Source organism: Acinonyx jubatus, chromosome C2 (assembly GCF_027475565.1).
Source record: "Acinonyx jubatus isolate Ajub_Pintada_27869175 chromosome C2, VMU_Ajub_asm_v1.0, whole genome shotgun sequence".
Taxonomy (NCBI): Eukaryota; Metazoa; Chordata; class Mammalia; order Carnivora; family Felidae; genus Acinonyx; species Acinonyx jubatus.
In genome coordinates this window covers 118,956,863-118,975,883 of record NC_069384.1, presented here as the reverse complement: position 1 = coordinate 118,975,883, position 19,021 = coordinate 118,956,863, and the positions used below count along the sequence as shown (strand labels likewise).

At 41.4% G+C, this 19,021-nt stretch overlaps 1 protein-coding gene across 1 annotated transcript in view; it reads right to left on the bottom strand.

Moving 5' to 3' along the window:
• The window catches only part of PCOLCE2 (procollagen C-endopeptidase enhancer 2), a 61,595-nt gene that overhangs the window by 23,971 nt on the left and 18,603 nt on the right, over positions 1-19,021 (bottom strand). The gene's annotated exons all lie outside the window — the stretch shown is intronic.

Below are 19,021 nucleotides of genomic sequence, written 5' to 3'. Positions count from 1 at the left end.
GTATTGCTTGGCAAAGAAACTTACAAAATATCATTTTTCACAAATAATCCAACAGGATAATCTCTATATGTAGAATCTCTCTATGAAGATCCAACAGAAGGGATTATTTGGCAATCATATATTTAACTTATACATAATTCAGTTTGGGTCCTGAAAAATCTAGATCAACTACTTACACTGATTATACTGAGTAATTAACGAATCATCTCTTCTCAAGTCACTGAGTTTTTGTTTTCCACATGAAAACTTTATACAGTAGGCAACCTTGAAACACAATGTACTAATAAAAAATATGAGTTTTCACTTCTCATAAGACTTTCTTCAGCATAATTTCTTCCATATAATTTTTATGATGCTTCCCTTCTTGTTTCCTGAACAGACAGAAAAAAATGGCTACAAAAGCATTTGGCAGGATTTTTTAAAAAGTTTATTTACTTATTTTGAGTGAGAGAGAGCAGGCACTTGTGCACAAACGATCAGAGGAGGGACAGAGAGGGAAGGAGAGAGAGAGAATCCCAAGCAGGCTCCGCACTGTCAGTGCAGAGGTCAACACAGGGCACGATCTCACAAACTGTGAGATCATGATCTGAGCTGAAATCAAGAGTCAAATGCTTAACTGAGCCACCCAGACACCCTACATTTGGCAGGATCCTAACAAAATCCCCATTTCTTTTCTAGTTCACACCATCTTTTAACTTATTCATTCAAGTATTTGATCATAAAGTCTCAATCAGATTTGTTTTACCTTTTCAACTAGATGAGATCCCCCAGTGAATGGCCTAAGAATTTCATTCTGTAAAATCTTACAGATGACAAAAGTCAGTGATTTAAGAGACAAAACAAACCCACAACCACCAACAGCGGTTGGTTTCTATTCATCTTAAATAATTATCTCATACTCAAGGGTCAATAGATGCTTTAAGATAAATACGGCTTTCCATGTTGGTGAGTTCAATGTCATAAATTCATTTTTCTGTGATAAGATGAAGTGTTTCAGTGCTATTTGCCTTTTGTATCAAACACATACACACCCCATGGTTAAAAACTGGAGTGCAGTAGTCTCAAGAGAATATTTTGGCTTTGTCATGGCTGTATTCTAATTGCTAGGAGCTTATCTTAAAAGGGTGAGTATTAGAAGCTCCAAAGCCACAGGCTATGAAGCTGATAACAGAAAATGCAATTTAATTTTGACACATTCTGAGATATCTCTTGTAGTATTTCTCTGGGCTTTTGTTGATGTTATTGTTGTGTTGATCTTTTTTTGCAGACAATCTCTAGCCTATTATCAGAAAATTAGAAAAATATGATGCCACATCTGTAACCTTAAATATAAGCAATCTATCAATCACTGAAAATTTTTTGGTCAAGAAAACCATTTCTGAAGTAGATTAATTGAATGTGGATTGTCCTTGAATGAAGAGTGACTGTATGTGTAAATGTGTAGATAAACTGTGTGGATGGTAATTCAAAGCTATGAGTCTCTTCCACCCACAGAGTATAGATATAAAAGAAGGGAAGAGGTGGAAGGATTGACCCTTGGAGCACTCTGATGTCATCACGACTTCCAGATAAGGTCAAACCGAGATAGAGACTGAGTTAGGAACCAGTCAGAAGGGTGTGGTACCCAGAAACCAAGTGAAAAGAGTGTGTTCAAGGACAAAGAACTAGCCAGCCGAGTCAGGTGCGGCTGCTGAGTCAAAGAGGATGAGGACTGAGAAATGGTCACTGGGTTTAGCAACTAGAGGTCACTGTAACTCTGACAAAGCTATTTTGGTGGAGCACCAGGGATAAAGCCTGATAAGAGAAGATCAAGAGAAAATGGGTGAGAAGAATTGGTGAAAATAAATAGGGACAAGCCTTTCAAGGAACTTTGCTGTAAAGATGATCAGAGTAATATGTGGGTACCTGGAAGGGGGTGTGGGGTCAAGGCAGGAGAGTTACAATGGGCTATGTTAAGTCTCATCTGCATGCCAATGGGAATAACTCCACAGAGAGGGCAAAACTGAGCAGAGTAGGAGAGAGGGACAGTTGCTGGGGAATTGTCCTTGGGTAGGCAAGGGAGGATTTGCTCTAAGGCACAGATTGGGGCGGTGGCCCTAGATGCACCTTTCTGCCTAGTAAGAAGAAGGGAGGCAGGTGCAGGTGGGGTTATAGGTGAGGCTGTGGGAGCAGATGAAATTTTTCTTCCGTGAAATAGAAAACAAGGTCATCAGCAGCAAACGTGGCTGTGAGAGGAACTACTGGGAGTCTGAGAACAGGGGAGAAGGTGTTTAAGTGGATCAAGGAAGGGCAGCAGGAGTGTCAGGAGTGCTGAGGGCCCATTTGAGTTAAATAAACTAGAAGTGAGGCCTGTGCTTCGGATTCTGTGTGTGTCTCTCTCGCTGCCCCTGCTCACACACTCTCTCTCTCTCAAAAATAAACAAACATTGGGGAGCCTGGGTGGCTCAGTCGGTTGAGCAACAGACGTCAGTTCAGGTCGTGATCTCACGGTTTGTGAGTTCGGGCCCCACGTCGGGCTCTGTGCTGACAGCTCAGAGCTGGGAGCCTGCTTCAGATTCTGTGTCTCCCTCTCTCTCTGCCCCTCCCCCACTCTTGCTCTGTCTCTGTCTCAGAAATAAACATTAAAAAAATTTTTTTTAAATAAACAATTAAAAAATTTTTTTAAATAAACAAAAACCTAAAAAAAAAAAAGTGAGCCCCCTCTTCATGGTTGTGTTTTTCCCCAGCTAAACACAGCCCCCTGGGTAGAGGTGCAGGGCAGGTGGAGAGTTGGATTTAAGCAGCAGGGTTGGGAGGCTGGAAGAGTGGGGTGCGGTGTGCCAAGCAAGGACTGTGGAGGAAGAGAGGGTCCATAGAGTTGAGAACGTAGGCAGAGGAATGACCATAATGATGGCCCATGGAATCTAAGCTGGGTAAGGACAGAAATCATAAATCAATGAGGTGAGGACAGTTACAACATAGATTGTGGTGGAGACGAGGATAATGGAAGTGGGTGCCAGAGGAACAATGGAGGGTAAGTGCATTGGAGGACAGAAGCTGTAAGACCCAACAGGATCCTCCATGTAGATACTGAAATTACTATAAATTACAACCAGGAAAAGTGTTGAAGACAGGGACAGTGAGCCAGGGGCTAAAATTTATAAGAAATGAGGAAGATTGTTCCAGGGTCTTTCTGCAACAAGATGAGCAAACAGGGGGCAAAAGAGGGCAGAGTCTTGTTTCACTGGTAAGTTCTCAGTTCTTTGACACTGAGAAAGTTCTGTTGATTCCTTTCTGTGGTCAAGCTGGATACTCATTTCCAGCAGGATAAGTCAGCATATGGTCAGCAGTAGAAACAAGGTTACATCACTGAAATTTTGAACACATCTTGATCCCAATAACAAACCCTGGCAAAAACTCTTTTAAAGGAAGGATGCAGAGAGCTGTATCAGTTGAGGTCTACCATAACCAGAAACAAATGCCATCTTGCATTGAAGGCCAAAGAGCAATCTATTGTGAGGGAGACGCATACTGCCGCAAACTCTCTCACCGCAACAGCTGGTCTTCATTTTTATGAGAGTAATCCAAGATTATCTGATGCCCTGTGATGTGAACTTTGCTAAGAGTTCCTAGATGGTCATTCCAAAGGACTTTGTAAAGCATATTCTCCAAAGATGACCCCACCACTATAGTCTGTACTCCTGATTTTTGTTAAGAATATATATAGAGATACATACGTAGAGTAATACAACAAACACCTGGGTACCAGCCATCCAGAATTAATTATTGTTAACATTTTGCCAGCTTTTTTGAGAGAGAGAGAGAGAGAGAGAGAGAGAGAGCACACGTGCAAATGGGTGAGGGGCAGAGGAAGGAGAGGAAGAGAATCTTAAGCAGGCTCCACACCCAGTGCAGAGCCCTATGTGGGGCTCAATCTCATGACCCCGAGATCATGACCTGAGCAGAAATTAAGAATTGGATGCTTAACCAATTGAGCCATCCAGGCACCCCCTGTCAACACATTTTTAAAGTCTCCTTAAAATTTTTGAGATAAATGGGGCGCCTGGGTGGCTCAGTTAAATGTCTGACTACAGCTCAAGTCATGATCTCATGGTTCATGAGTTTGAGCCCCATATCAGGCTCCGGGCCGTGGAGCCTGCTTCGGATTCCATGTCTCCCTCTCTCTCTCCCTCAGAAAATGAATAAAACACTAAAAATTTTTTTTAAAAATTTGTTTTCAGATAAAATGAGGTTTGTCATCCCCATCCCAGGCCTTATCTCCCCCTCCTTTCTCAGAAGCAACCACTGTCACAAATTTAGTGGGTTTCTTTCTGTGCCATTCAAATTACTATCAGGGGTGCCTGGGTGGCTCAGTCGGTTGAGCGGCTGACTTCGGCTCAGGTCATGATCTCACGGGTTCATCAGTGAAGAGCCTGCTTCAGATCCTGTGTCCTCCTGTCTCTCTCCCCTTCCCCTGTTCATGTTCGCGCACTCTCTCTCAAAAAATAAGTATTTTTAAAACATACCTCAAAGTACTTTTATGTAGGGACACCTGGGTGGTTCAATTGGTTAAGTGCCTGACTCTTGATTTTGGTTCATTCAGGTCATGATTTCATGGTTCAAGAGACAGAGCCTATGTTGGGCTCTGTGCTAACAGCAGGGAACCTGCTTGGGATTCTCTCTCTCTCCCTCTCTCTCTGCCCCTCCCCCACTTTTGCTCACTCTCAAAATAAATCAATAAACTTTAAAAAATAAACCAAAATACTTTTATTTAAATGTATATGTATCCATGCAAAATACACAGTTGTTTTGTGTCTGTTTTAAAAATTAATGAAAATGGGATAATGCTGTACATATCATTCTCCAGCCTGGGCATCCTTGAGTTTTCTGGGTGAGGAAGAAGACAAAGGGGAGAAATAAAAACAAAAACACAGACACCCTTCACAAACTATTCCTTCGGCCTAGAATACTTTCTCACATCTGCCCTTCTCTCGCCCATGCTGAGGGTCTCATTTCGAGGTCTCCTCTTCTTGAAGGTACGCACTCCCAGACTCCCAGCTCTTCCTCCCAAGATGGGCTCTGCCCAGTTAGCAGCCTGCCCTTCAGGTGCCTGAGCATGGGGTGGCTCAACCCACCTACTCCTTCACTGTCTGTTTTCCCTGGAAGATGGAGCTCAAGGAGGCAAGACTCCCTCCTGCCTTGGTCACTGCTGCATCCCAGCCTCTAGACAGCGCAGCGCGTGGCCTGAGTGGAGGGGCATCATGAAGATTTGCTAAATGAATAAATCCATCAGGTGCTAAATGGAACACCAGCTTCTTTGCACAAACCTGGACAAGGCACCTGCTTGGCGGCTCCGCCTCTTATGTCCTAATATCTCCTACCCCCACCAGCAGCAGCAGAGTTCCAGAAGGCTGCTTTCCTTTCTAGGTCATTCTTTACAAAAAAAAGAAGATGCATATCTTTTGGGAAACCTTATATTTCAAATCTCCTGTAATGCTAACACTTAATGCAGAAACTCCATTAAGATGCTTTTCTGGTGGTGATGGAGACAAAGCTGCTGTTTTGTGAGATTATACTGACCAGGGGATTCATTATCTGCCTGTAGAAAAACAATTGTATATTCATGTTTTTCCCTGTCAACAGCTGAGTCCTGTGTGGGCCACAGCCTTGTGCTGCGACAATGACCTCAGCTCACCCTGCAGCCCCTGGGATGTCCTTACTGTCACAGGCAAATGTGCCAAGTCTCCTGATGCTTATGCCAGAGCTGCTTCCAGAGAATGAACAGGAGAACTATATTTTAAGCTGATGGTCTGCATTTTCAGGATACTATGAGCAAAACGCAAATATGAGGGCAGCTTCTTTTGTAAGGAGTAGATTTCTGTAGAAATGGTAACTCTTTTGTATCTGTAGCTTTTCTTCTAACACTTTATTTACTAATGTGAGCAAAAATCTGTTTCTGAAGCATGTCTGATTTTTTTTTTAAAGCCATCGTTTTAATCTTCTGAGATTTTCCTCTTCCAAAAACAGACCTTTGGGAAGCATGCTCTAAAATACAAGGCCACATTTTTATTTACACAAAGTTCAAGAGGCACAGCAGCTCAGTGTCATCTCACATACACCCCTAAATGTAATTCAAAGAAACTTATGTGCAAACTATGCACAAATATTTGGCTATATTCAAGAGGGGTATAAATCAGAATCTTAAAAAATCTTATTCACGGGGGTACCTGGGTGGCTCAGTCAGTTAGGTATCCAACTTCAGCTCAAATCATGATCTTGCAGTTCATGAGTTCGAGCCCCACATTGGGCTCTGTGCTGACAGCTCAGAGCCTAGTGCCTGCTTCAGATTCTGTGTCTCCCTCTCTCTACCCCTCACCAGCTCACTCTCTCTCTCTCAAAAGTGTATAAACATTAAAAAAATTTTTTTTAAGATTTTTCGTATTCATGTATATTCTGTGTATACTTAAATAGCCTGTATATATTTAAATATTTGAAGAGGGATTAATGGAAATAAGGTGATGTTTTGAACATTTGGTGGGGGAGGATTAGTAATTTCACACACACACAAAAAAACCCTTTATACTCTCATGTCTGGAAGAAGGAAGGAAACCCCCAACTCAAGCCCAGACTACCAGCACTAGTGGACATTAGGTTATATACTCCTCTGCTGTAAACTAAAACTTTCCCACTGTACTTGGAATAAAATCCTCACTCACCATCTATGGCCACACACTTAGCGTATATCACATGCCAGATACTTTCCTAAGGACTTGACACATTATTTCATTTAATCTTTTACAGCAACCCTATGAAGTTAACATTACTAGCCCATTTTGGAGGTTACAGGTGAAGAAACAGAGACACAGAGAGGTTGCCCCTAACTATCTCTCTCTGACCTAATCTTTCCGTCTCATACAACAGTTTGGCAGTTCAAGGAACCCTCCAAACTAGTTTTCCACCTCAGAGTCTTTGCACAGGTTGGTCTCTCTGCTTGGCACACTCTCCTCCCTGATACTCATTATCTGCATCATCCTTTAGGTCTCAGCTCAAGTGTTACCTTTCCAGAGAGGTCTACGCTGAGCCCTTCAGTTGCTTTAGATCATGTAGCTCACCTAGCCATGTTATTTCTTTATAGATTATTTATCGTATGTTTCTCCATCAGAATGTAAGATCCAGGGATCAGAGCTTGTTGGTGGCTAGTCCAATGCCTGGCTATCAGAGGCGTTCAAAAAGTAGTCATTGAAAAAATAACTGGGATCCTTATAATCTTAATTAAAAAAAAACTGTGCAAGTCACAAGCCCTATTACTAGCACATACATGTACATAATAATGCAAACTCACAGGTACAAGGTAGGCAGCACTAGGGCCCCCGTGAGAGGTTACAAACAGCTCAGAGTGGTTATGGTGACTTACTTAAAAACCACCCAGTGAATCAGTGGCAAAGCCCAGATCTGACTTCTACCCAACTGTATTTTCCATGGCCTGTGGCAGAGACTGAAGAGATGCTCACCAATCTTGTTTCCTCCATGTGGGCACAGAGGAAGTCAGCATTTCCCAGCCTCTACTGCAGTTAGGTTGGAGCCGCTGACTGGGTCTTGGTCAATGGCATGTAGGTAGAAGTGATGTCCCCACCTCTAGGCCCAGCCATTGAATGTCTGGTGCAATCCTTCTAGAGTTCTCTTTTTGCTCTAAGGAGGGAATTCAACAGAGGAAACAGGAAGGTTCTAAGAGACAGCAGAGCCACAGAGGAGTTAATGCTCAAAGGAGAACTGCCCAGGACGGCCATCCAGCTGCACTGGACTAAGAAATTAAACATTTGTTGGCTTAGGCCACTGAGATTTGGGGGGCTGTTTGTTATAGCTTTGCACTTTGTGTTAATAACCCTGGTTAACGAATGGATAGTGACAGTCACCTGTTGTCCTTACCCAGCAGTGCTGTGACAGGTGACTATGGAGACATCCTTGTTGTTTTTGCTGCATATAAGCTCTATATGAATTAACACTGTAATACAGCCGCCAAAGGAGTGGACGGTCTCAGGCTGTGTGAATAGCAGGGTGGCAATAGGCAATTTGGAGTAATAGCACAAGTGGTAAATACAGCATCACTGAGGTACATCTGCAATTTCAATGGCCCCTTTAAAAGTGTAACCAGTACCTCCACCACCACTACCATGATCCTTTGACTCCTTTATCTGCAGCTGGTCAGTTGGGGTAAGAAGGTGATCAGCAGCCATGAGTACTTCTTGAGCTGAGAAAAGAAATAGGATCTTTTAGCTGAGGACATGGCTCTGAAATGAACAAGAGGCTGGGCTTCAGATTATGCCTCTTTTGCAAATGCTGCCCAAGGGTGAGGAAGAAAATGTCAGAGGGGAGATCAGGGCTGCGGTGGGCCCATTTAGCACTGTGAAGGTTACTGAACTCAAGCCTGCCAAGAGAACACAGATGGGAAACACTTGAAGGAAAAACAAAGCAGAATCCAGAGCAATGGGAACCCTGAGGTAGTTACAGCCAGGATGGGGAGACAAGCAATTAAGCAAAGAGTTGTGGTTTAGGTTTTGGTTGGGGGAGGAGATAAAGTTTAAATGTAGAGTACAGTAACCCCCCTTGTCCATGGGGAATATGTTCCAAGACTCCCAGTGGATGCCTGAAACCTCAGATAGTACAGAAGCTTATATATATGATGTTTTTTCTTCTACATAAAACCCTATGATAAAGTTTAATGTACAAATTAGGCACACTAAGAGATTAACAACAAACACTAATAAGAAAATAGAACCATTATAACAATATACTGCAATACGAGTTATGTGAATGTGGTCTTTCTCTCTCAAAATATCTTATTGTATTACATTCACCCATTTTCTTCCTATGATGATATGCAATGATAAAAAGCCTACATGAGAGATGAAATGCAGTGAGTGATGCGAGCACTATGACACAGCGTTAGGTTGCTACCATTTCTGGGCCACTGACTGTGAGTAGCTGAAGCCGTGGAAAGCAAAACTGCAGATAAGGGGGCAATACTGTGTTCCCTTCCACAGATGTACATCTTCTAGTTTTCCTGTGGCTGATGTCACGAGGACTCTACCATGGATGTAAGTGATGACAAATCTTTTGAGCAAGTTATGCATTCATCGTCAACTTTCTTGAAAACTAGAAATTCACTATTTCATTTTCATTAAACATGTGCTCTTGAGCTGTTCGTTCCTGAAAGGGTTTACTACAAAATAAAAAAGCATCACCAAACAATAAAACTTTAAAAAGCACTACCATACAATGAATATTTATAAAACAAAGAGCTATAAATTTACACCAAGCAGTAAATAACAAAACCACCGTAGCAAAAGCAGTCGGACTACTCCACAGCAAGACAGCTCAGCTTCCATTTCCCAGCATGTATTTCTTGTACAACAAGCCTATACTTCCCTTGTTGTCTACTGAATCAGCCAACTGGTAGCCTGGTAACTTCCGGTGTCTCCCTGGCCAGGGCACAAACCACAGCCCTGGTATCATGGGCTGACGGGAACAGCAGCATCAAATACTTGTCCCCTCTCCCACAAAGACAGGAAGGAGTAGCTGAACCTCGTGGCTAATGCCAGAGCTACCTCATGTGATTAGTGTGCATCTTAAATGCTGTCCTTGGAAGGTGTTAGTTGTGTTGGGCAAAGACACAGTTGTCTTTCACGTTTAACCAGGTGTTGACGACAGAACACTGGGCACTATGTGCATGACACATTTTTTTTTTTAATGATTATTTATTTTGAGAGAGACAGAGAGAGAGAGAGAGCAAGCACAAGTGGGGGAGGGACAGAGAGAGAGGGAGAGAGAATCCCAAGCAAGCTCTGTGCCGTCAGCACGGACGGACAGAGAGAAAGGGAGAGAGAGAATCCCAGGCAAGCTCCACGCTGTCAGCACAGAGCCCCATGCAGGGCTCGATCCCATGAACTGTGAGCTCGTGATCTGCGCCAACCAAGAGTCGGATGCTTAAATGACTGAGCCACCCAGGCGCCCCATGTGCATGATACACTTTTAGACAAAACCACAGCAGAAGATGCAAATTCAAAGAGCTCTACCACACCCATCCTGGATGATTTTAAAACAACTATTAGTAGTAATATTTCTTTTAAAACAATGAAAAATCCAGGACAAATGGTAAATCGTGTGAGATGTCCTAAATGACAGGTATATATTGGAACTTCCCAGGACAAATGAGGACATAAGGCCACCCTGGCCTTAGGGCATGCAGGCCTCTCCACTGAAGTTTGTAGCTGCCCCACTACATCCCCAAAACTGTAGATTAACTAAATGAGTAGCTGCGGAATGAATAAAAGGATGGAATAAAGTCCAAAGTCCTGAAAATAATGGTGTGCAAGGCCCACCTGAGTCGGACATGCTGGTCTCCTCTTCCCCCCAGCTCTTCATATCTTGGGTGAGAATCTCCCCATCCTCAAACACACCCAGTCCTTTTCCTTTCCCACTTCTATGAGATCACGTGTATATTCCCACCTGGAATCCTTTCTCCCCATCTCAGACTATCAACCACCACCCCAATTTCAAAGTCTTGGCCATACTACCTTCTCTAGGATCCCACCTCCCTCCCTCAACCAGTGTCCAGACTCGGTGGGGCAGGGGTGTTATCTTAACTCTTTCATCTCTCAGAACCCACTATTCTACTGTTCTCTCCTTGCTTTTGGTGGCCCCCTTAGCATATACAGGGCCCAGAGAGCCTCCCAGGGTCTGTGGCATCTTCCCTGTCTTGCAGTGAACGTGAAGCTTTCGCAGGGTAGAATTGTTCCACTCTGATTTACGTGTCTGACTAACTGAACCTACATGCATTCCTGGGCCAGGCATCAAAAAAGTGCAAAGAAAGTAAGGATGGAGATGGGGGAAAAAAGTCTTCTACCTTCATTTCACATATGTTAGATCTGTGATTAGTTTGGAGATTTCCTATGTCATTTGATCATTTCTTCTGCAAATCATCAAATAGTCATTAAATATCAGCTGCTGGCACAGCAACGTATATCCAGCTAGGATAAAACATAAACTCCAAAAGTCCATGTAACCTAAAACCTGGCAGTGAGTGCCTCTCTGGGGCAAGCTGGGGCTCCACTAAGACACGTGAGACACGGCACCAAAAGTTTGTAAAAACGCCCATCCCAAGTGGTCTGCTTTGTTATAATCTCCCAGTTAGTGTATACAGAATTATAATCTTTTATTTCATTTAATTCATTTTTTAAATGTTTAATTTTGAGAGAGAGAGAGAGAGAGAGAGCGAGCACATGCACAGTGAATGGGCAGAGAGAGGGAGACAGAGGTTCTGAAGCCGATCTAAGTTGTCAGCACAGAGCCCTTATGTGGGGCTCGAGCTCCTTAACCACGAGATCATGACCTGAGCCAAAGTCAAACACTTAACCAACTGAGCCACCCAGGCCCCCTATAATTTTTTATAAGTAAGGATATCTATTCCTTTTTTTTCTTAGTGTGTTTTGTGACAGAACATTGCAGATAAGTCACAGAAATTAAATCTTGCCAATTTCTTCACACTTTCAAAAAATGAAACAAAGGACTGGAGTCACGTTAGGATATTCTTTCAGTTTTCTAGGAGTTGTCAACATGAGTTGACCCAGAAGAAAATAAACATGACTGGTGGAGAATCTTGAAGAAAAAGCAGCCCTTCCCTAAGCCCCTGGGACACACTGGCTTAAGGATAACAGACATAAAAGCCAGGGGGTACCTCTGTTAGCTAGGGGCCTTTTTGTCATACAGCACCCTTGTTTTCTTCCTAATGACACGACTATGACTTTTTTGGAAAGCTTTTATAGGCTGGAACTGATTTCTATGCAATGCCCAAAGGAAACCTCTAAAATGATATTTTTAGGAAAATACTTTTATAATCTGTCATTTGTTTCTGAGAAATCTGTAATGGATCAGGAACACAAAATTAAACTATTTTACTAGGAATGAAACAGAAAGCCCTTCCCTTCTGGAATGAGAAGAATCATAGTAAGGTAATAAACACATTTAAAACAGAATAGATGCAAATGTGAGCAGCCAGGGTTGTCCTGAATGAGCAAGAAACAGAGTTTACATAGTAGCATTAGGCTGCTACAAGAGAGAACTAAAATTGTTTTTAAACCCAATTCTTATAATAAAAAAAAATCATGTCTATAGTTTATAATCTAAAATAGCACTATAAGATTCTAAAAAAAAAAATGAGTGCTCGCCCATCCCTGATTCCCACTCCTCAGAGGCAACCAATTTAACTCAACTGTTTTGTTCGGCATCTATCTCCTTGCTTAATAAAAGCTTGTGCTGCTATTTCTTGATTTATCCTTTTTAAACTTTCTCTTTGCTGCCTATTATTTCCCTGATGTGCCCATCAAAATCTGATTAAGTCAAGTCAGGATTTCCATTACTATGACTACATAAAATTATTCACTACTGGACTAATTGTACAATTCTTTGTTTTTCCTAAGGCTAATAGTTGCTTTGTTCTTTGAATTTCCTTAGTTTTCTCTGTAGCTCTCTCTAAAACCCCTCTTCACAATGGCCAGGCACTGGTATCTTGTCACTTCCATTTTCTTCCTGGAAACATCCATCCTAGAGCCCTCCACCCTCCTGCCCTCTCTCTGTCCAGTCTTCACTGGCCTCTCACAAGGCCTGTCGCACAGCTAGGAGGCCAGGACTTGGCTTCCTCCAACTCAGGAAATCCCCACAGGGCTGCTAAATCTTTTTTCTTGGTTGCTTTATTCCCTCATTTTGTTGGAGCTCATCCTCTTATAGTTTTCTTACAAAGGGTCAACACTGAGAAAAAGTTAAAGATCTTGCGTTTCTAAAAACACCTTTATTCTGTGCTTACATCTATCCACCAGTTTGGTAGGGTTTGGAATTGTAGCTTTAAAATAAGTTTCATCAGATTAAAAAAAAAATTTTTTTTTAATTTTTTTTTTTTTTTTCAGAGAGAGAGAGAGAGCGCGCGCGCAGGGGAGAGGCAGAGAGAGAGGGAGACAGAATCTCAAGCAGGTTCCATGCCATCAGCACAGAGCCAGATGTGGGGCTCAAACCCACGAACTGTGAGATTATGACCTGAGCTGAAACCAAGAGTCAGACGCTTAACTGACTAACCTACCCAGGCACTCGTGTCATCAGAATTTTTAGGACATCATTCCACTGCCTTCTAGTTTCTAATAGGCTGATGTTGTTCTTTTCCCTTTCTATGTGATTTTCCCCTCCTCTAGAAGCTTGTAGGATTTTCTCATCTAAGTTGAACAAAAATATGCCTTGGTGTTTGTCTTTTTCCATTCACTGTGCTGAGTAGTATCTCTTTATTCCCTCCCCTTCATATTCTCCATTCTTTTCCCCTAGAACTCTCATTAGTCAGATGGGGCTTCCTGAATAGAGCCTCTAATTTTCTTATCTTTCCTCTCCAATAGTTCATCTCCCCTCCTTTTGTTCTCTTTTCTGAGGTATCTTCTTCAAGTTTATCAATGTTTTCCATTTCCACTTATTATTGTCCAACTGTGTTTTTATCTTATTTTCTTTCTTTTTCTTTTTTTCTTGGCATTGTTTTATTTTTACACACACAATACCTCTTCTGATCTAAGGATAATAATCATTTTAAAATTTTCTTCTGCCCTGTGTTTTGTCTCTGTTTCCTTATTTTTGTTTGTATGTTTGTTTTTTCGTGTTTGGGGCTCCACCCTTTCATGTTAGAGGCTTTCCACAAAGGTCCAGCAACCCCTGACTATCTATTCATATTCAGAGCTGAAGTGAGGCTGACTGGAAGCTCTATGGCAGGGCTTGTCCCCATAATGTGACTGGGGACAGGCTGGCTTTTTCACTGGGTCTCCCAAATTATCTGGAAGTCCTATCTGAAGGGCTCTTTGTTTTCTCTAAAATCTTTCAATGTCTTGCCTGAGGGTTAAAACCTTGCTGCTGTTTTCTTGGGAGGAGCAGGGAGAAAGGTGGTTGGGAGGGCCTCACCATTCAGTGTGTAGACATAATTTCATTAACCTGTTTTCAGTGCCATACCTCGGCCTGGCCCTATCTGCCGGCTTTGCAGTTAGTTACAAGTCCAGAGCCCCTCTGGTTCTCAGAAAACAAGCCCTGCTGTGATGGGAAAGGAGACTGCCCTCTTACTGCTTGGAGCAAAGGAGGGAACCTTGAAGGCTAATTGCTCTTAAAAGGTTTTCAAACATAACTCCAACCACCCCTGCTCTGGGGCCTTCCAAGAAATGCGGGGCACAGATCAGCTTGCTTCTCTTGGGTACTGCCCCTCCCCTCTGGCAGATATATTGACTTTCCCCTCTTCTCTCTGCCAATCCAGTTACCACTGACCATCTGCTTTTTTATCTTCCAAAATTTTATTGGTATCTCTCTTCTGTTAATTCCATTCCTGGTCCCTTTTGTCTTTGTGGGTTTAAACTTTTAAATTTCCTTACTGTAATTTTGGTGGGATTTTGAGAAAGGACAGAAATAAACACATGTGTTTAACCCACCACGCTTAACCAGAAGTCACTATGATGATTTTTATTAAAAAGTAATAAGAATAATATAACACTATGTTCCTAGGTTATTTACAAGAGTATATAAGGTATAGCATTGTAAAATTAGGGGCTCCTGGGTGGCTCAGTCGGTTAAGCATCCAACTTCGGCTCAGATCATGATCTCGTGGTTGGGGAGTTCGAGCCCTGTGTCAGGCTCTGTGCTGACAATTCAGAGCCTGGAACCTGCTTCGGATTCTGTAACTCCCATCTCTCTCTGCCCCTCCCCCACTTGTGCTCTGTCTCTCTCAAAAATATACATTAAAAAAATTTTTTTTAAAACATTGTAAAATTATAGGTAAGAGCATATTTAAAAAGTAAAAGCCAGATTCTGTTAAGCACCTATAATACCAACAATTATGCCTGATGCTAGAGGATTCAAAATAACTGCAAGACAGCTATATTAATGACTTTTTGCTATTTTTTTAATGACTTTATGCTATTCTAATGTACACCTGTACCATAATTTATAGGAACAATCACATCTTTTTCTATATTTAGTATGTTTCTCATTTTTTATTAATATAAATAATGCTGTTATAAGCACAATTATATAAACCATCCTATGTTTAAGGGAATATTTCTGTTGAATAAATTCCTAGAAATGTTATTTGCTAAGTCAAGGAAAATAGGAATTATAGATTATAACAGCATATTGCCAAGAAAAGCTGAATTTATTCCCATCCCCATTTTTCACACCCTCAACTACACTGCTGCTGCCAATAGTTATCAATCAGGCGGGCAAAACAATGAGATCTCATTGCTGTTTTAATTTCACCATGAACATTTGCAAGGAGAAGCTGGGTTCACTTAAAGTGGTGGAGATGAGATGAGTGGGGGCACGTAAGAGAAGCCTCAGTTGGGGCGCCTGGGTGGCTCACTCAGTTAAGTGTCTGATATTGGCTCAGGTCATGATCTCACAGCTCACGAGTTCGAGCCCCACACTGGATTCACTGCTGTCAGCACAGAGCCTGCTTGGGTTCCTCTGTTCCCCTCTCTCTCTGCCCCTCCCCAGCTTGTGCTTGCACTCCTGTGCTCTCTCTCTCTCTCAAAAATAAATAAACATTAAAAAGGGGAGGGGAACAGAGAGGTGCCTCAACAACACTGACCTCAAGATTTCAAGCCCCCAGGCACCATTCACATTAGAATAGCAGTGGAAAGAGAGGTTTCATGTTGTTTTGTTTTAGAGGAAAGCAGTGAGGAAGGACTGAGGGCGTAAGTCTGGTTTTGAATATGTCAAGTTTAAGATATTAGAGGCATGTATTTCAGTATCAAAGCGCAGTTAGAATGATGGTTTGAGGAGGGAAGGTTTTAAAAGGTGTAGTTCTGTCAGCAAAGAGAACATGGAAAAACTTTTACAAGAGAAAACAGTCTGAGGCCACAGAAGACTCTTATACTAGCCAGATGTCTCACAAATGCGTAGCCACAAGGAAAGGGTAAGAAAGAGGGTGTGTGAAGGGCTCAGAGATGCCAGAAGCCACAACCCAAAGGGCATGTCCTGGGGATGGTGGTTAGTAGCATAAACAAAGGAGGCACCTCCATTCTTTCCGCCACTCTCTGTCCCAAACCTACCAACAACCTAGCTAACTTTGTTTACAAATTCTCCTCCACTCAGACCACCCCAAGAAAGCTTTTCAAAAAAAAGAAAAATGTAAATGAAATTAAAAACAAAAGAAAAGTGGATAAACGTTCTATTTGAGAAAAACCTCAGGATTCCCAGAGGAGAGTTTAGTCAGCAAGAGAAAAGACAGTGAGTCATTTTGCTCAGATGGTGTGACATTTAAATTAAATATTCTGTGACAACAACACATTTAGGGAAAAAAATCACACAAAAAAGACACTAGTGGATAGGAAAGAGTAAATTGGAGAGGCTCAGAATGAACTCACTAGTCCAGAATGCACATAAGTGGCACAGATGGCTCGAAACATTATGGGGAGGGAGAGGTAATTATGTTCAAACATGCCTGGCACTTCCTCCATGGTATCCCTGTCTGTCCTTGTTTCTTCAACTGCAAATCTTGAGATTGCTCATAAAATAAGAGAACCCAAGTTTCACCACGCACCCTTTCCTCAAAGCCCTCAGCTGCCTGAAGTGATGGAGGATGTTGAAGGGAGGCACTATCTTGTGTTTTTTTTAAATGGATCATTAATATTTCATTGTATGGATATATCACTATTATTTATCCATTCATCAATTGGTGGATATATACATATCCACTTTTTGGCTATTATTAGTGATGCTTTTATGAACACCTTTGTGCAAACTTTTATGGGTATGTGTATGTTCATTTTTCTTGCACCTAAGAGTGCAACTGCTGGGTCATATGGTAAATGTTTAATTTTAAAAGACTATGTTTTCCAAAGTGGCTATGCTAGTTTACATTACTACCATTAATGTACAAGAGGTGCAATTTCACTACATCCTTAACAACGCTTAACCATTATTATCTGTTTGTTTATTTGTATTTATGATAGTCATCCTAGTGGAGGTGAAGTGCTATCTCATTGTGCTTTTGAGCTGCGTTTCCTTCATGTCTGAACATCTCTTCGTGTGCTTATTGGCCACTCATATATCTTCTTTGCTGAAATGTCTGTTGAAATCTTTTGCCTGTTTTGTAAACTGTCAATCCTAAAACACTTTTAAAAGACAAAGAAAAGCATCAAAACTTAACTTGAAGTAATAAGTATCTAAATCACCCTGCACAATCTGGTTTTATACACCCATTTCATGCCAAGGAGGAGAGGCCAGGCACCCCTAACAAGCTTGTTTAACGAGGCTACTCTACAAAATAACAGTGAGCTGACAACAGCATCTCCTAAAGAATCCATTGGCTAGGAACATGGGCTTCTCACTTTAATTTCTCCATAGCAACAATTCTGCAAATTATAAAAAGAAACAACACCCTGCTAAGGATGGAAGGCCTCTCACTGTTTTTCGGAGGGCAGGATGAAAGAGCAACGATTAAAACATATAGGAAAGCTTTAGAAATAACTACAAATATGAATATTATGCAATCAGCATGTTAACTCATGATATACAGTTGACTCTTGAACAACAAGGTTAGGGCCCCCGACTCCCTGTGCAGTTGAAAATCCACGCATAACTTTTGACTCCCTGAAACCTAACTACTAATAAAGTTTGGCAATGGCAATGAGCGAATGGCAATGGCAAAACAGTCAAGAAGGCAAACAGATCAATAGTCTAGAATAGAGAGTCCAGAAATAGAGCCCCACTTATATGGTCAATCAATTTTTGGCAAAGGTGGCAAAGCACTTCAATGGGTAAAAGGTCAGTCTTTTCAACAAAGGATGTTGGAAAAACTGGAAATCCACACAGAAAAATACAAATGTTGACTCCCACCTCACACTACACACAAATTCATTTGAGACAGATCACAGACATAAATGTAAATGCTAAACCTACAAACTTCTGGAAGAAAATATAGAAGAATACTTTATTATCCTGGACAACAAGAAAGCACTAATTACAAGAGTACAAACTGACCCACTGGACTTCAACAATTTTTAAATTTCTGTGCATCGAAGGATACCATTAACAAAATGAGTAGATAAACCACAGATGGGAAGAAAATATTTGCAATACATACATCTGACAAAGAACTTATATTCAGAATAAAGAACTCATACAGCTTGATGATAAAAGACAAAATACTCCAATAAAAAACATGGGCAAAAGACTTGAATGGACACTTCACAAAGATAGACCAATGTGCATGCGAAAAGCATTCAACCTCATTAGCCAACAGGGAAATGCAAAGTAGAATCACAGTAAGACATTAACTACACACCTGCTAGAACAGCCAAAATTAGAAAGGCTGATGACACCAAATGCCAGGATGCGGAGCAAACATAATTTCCTACCATTACTGGTGGGAGGGTAAAATGGTCATCACGTTGGAAACTGATCTGGTAATTTCTTACAAAGTTAAACATACACCTATCCCATGAGTCAGCAATTCCACTCTCAGGTATCCTTCCAGGAGAAAAGAAAACATACATGCATAAAAAGCCTTATACAAGAAGGTTTGTAGTAGCTTTATTCATAATAGCCCAAATTTGAAAAAAAGCACAAATGTCCACAATAGGAGAATGGATAAACAAATTGGTATATTCACATAGTAGAATAATAATTAGCAATAAAAGGAACAAACTACTAATACAATAATGTGGATAAATCCAAAAACATCACAGTGAGTAAATTGTGAAGGAAAAAAGCACATTCCATATTGTTTTTATGAAGTCCTAGAATTGGAAAAATTGCTAATCTATGCTACTTGCCTCTTGGAAGGATGGGGAATTGGCTGCAAAGGAGTAAGAGGGAAGGAAGGTTCTGGGTGCTGAAAACATTTATTTTGATGAAGGTGTCATTTAGACAGGTGTTTGAATTTGTCAAAGACATTGAATTGCATATTTAAGATTTGTGCATTATATGTAAAGCATGCCTAAAAAGAAAAAACCCAAAACTAAAACAAGCAGAA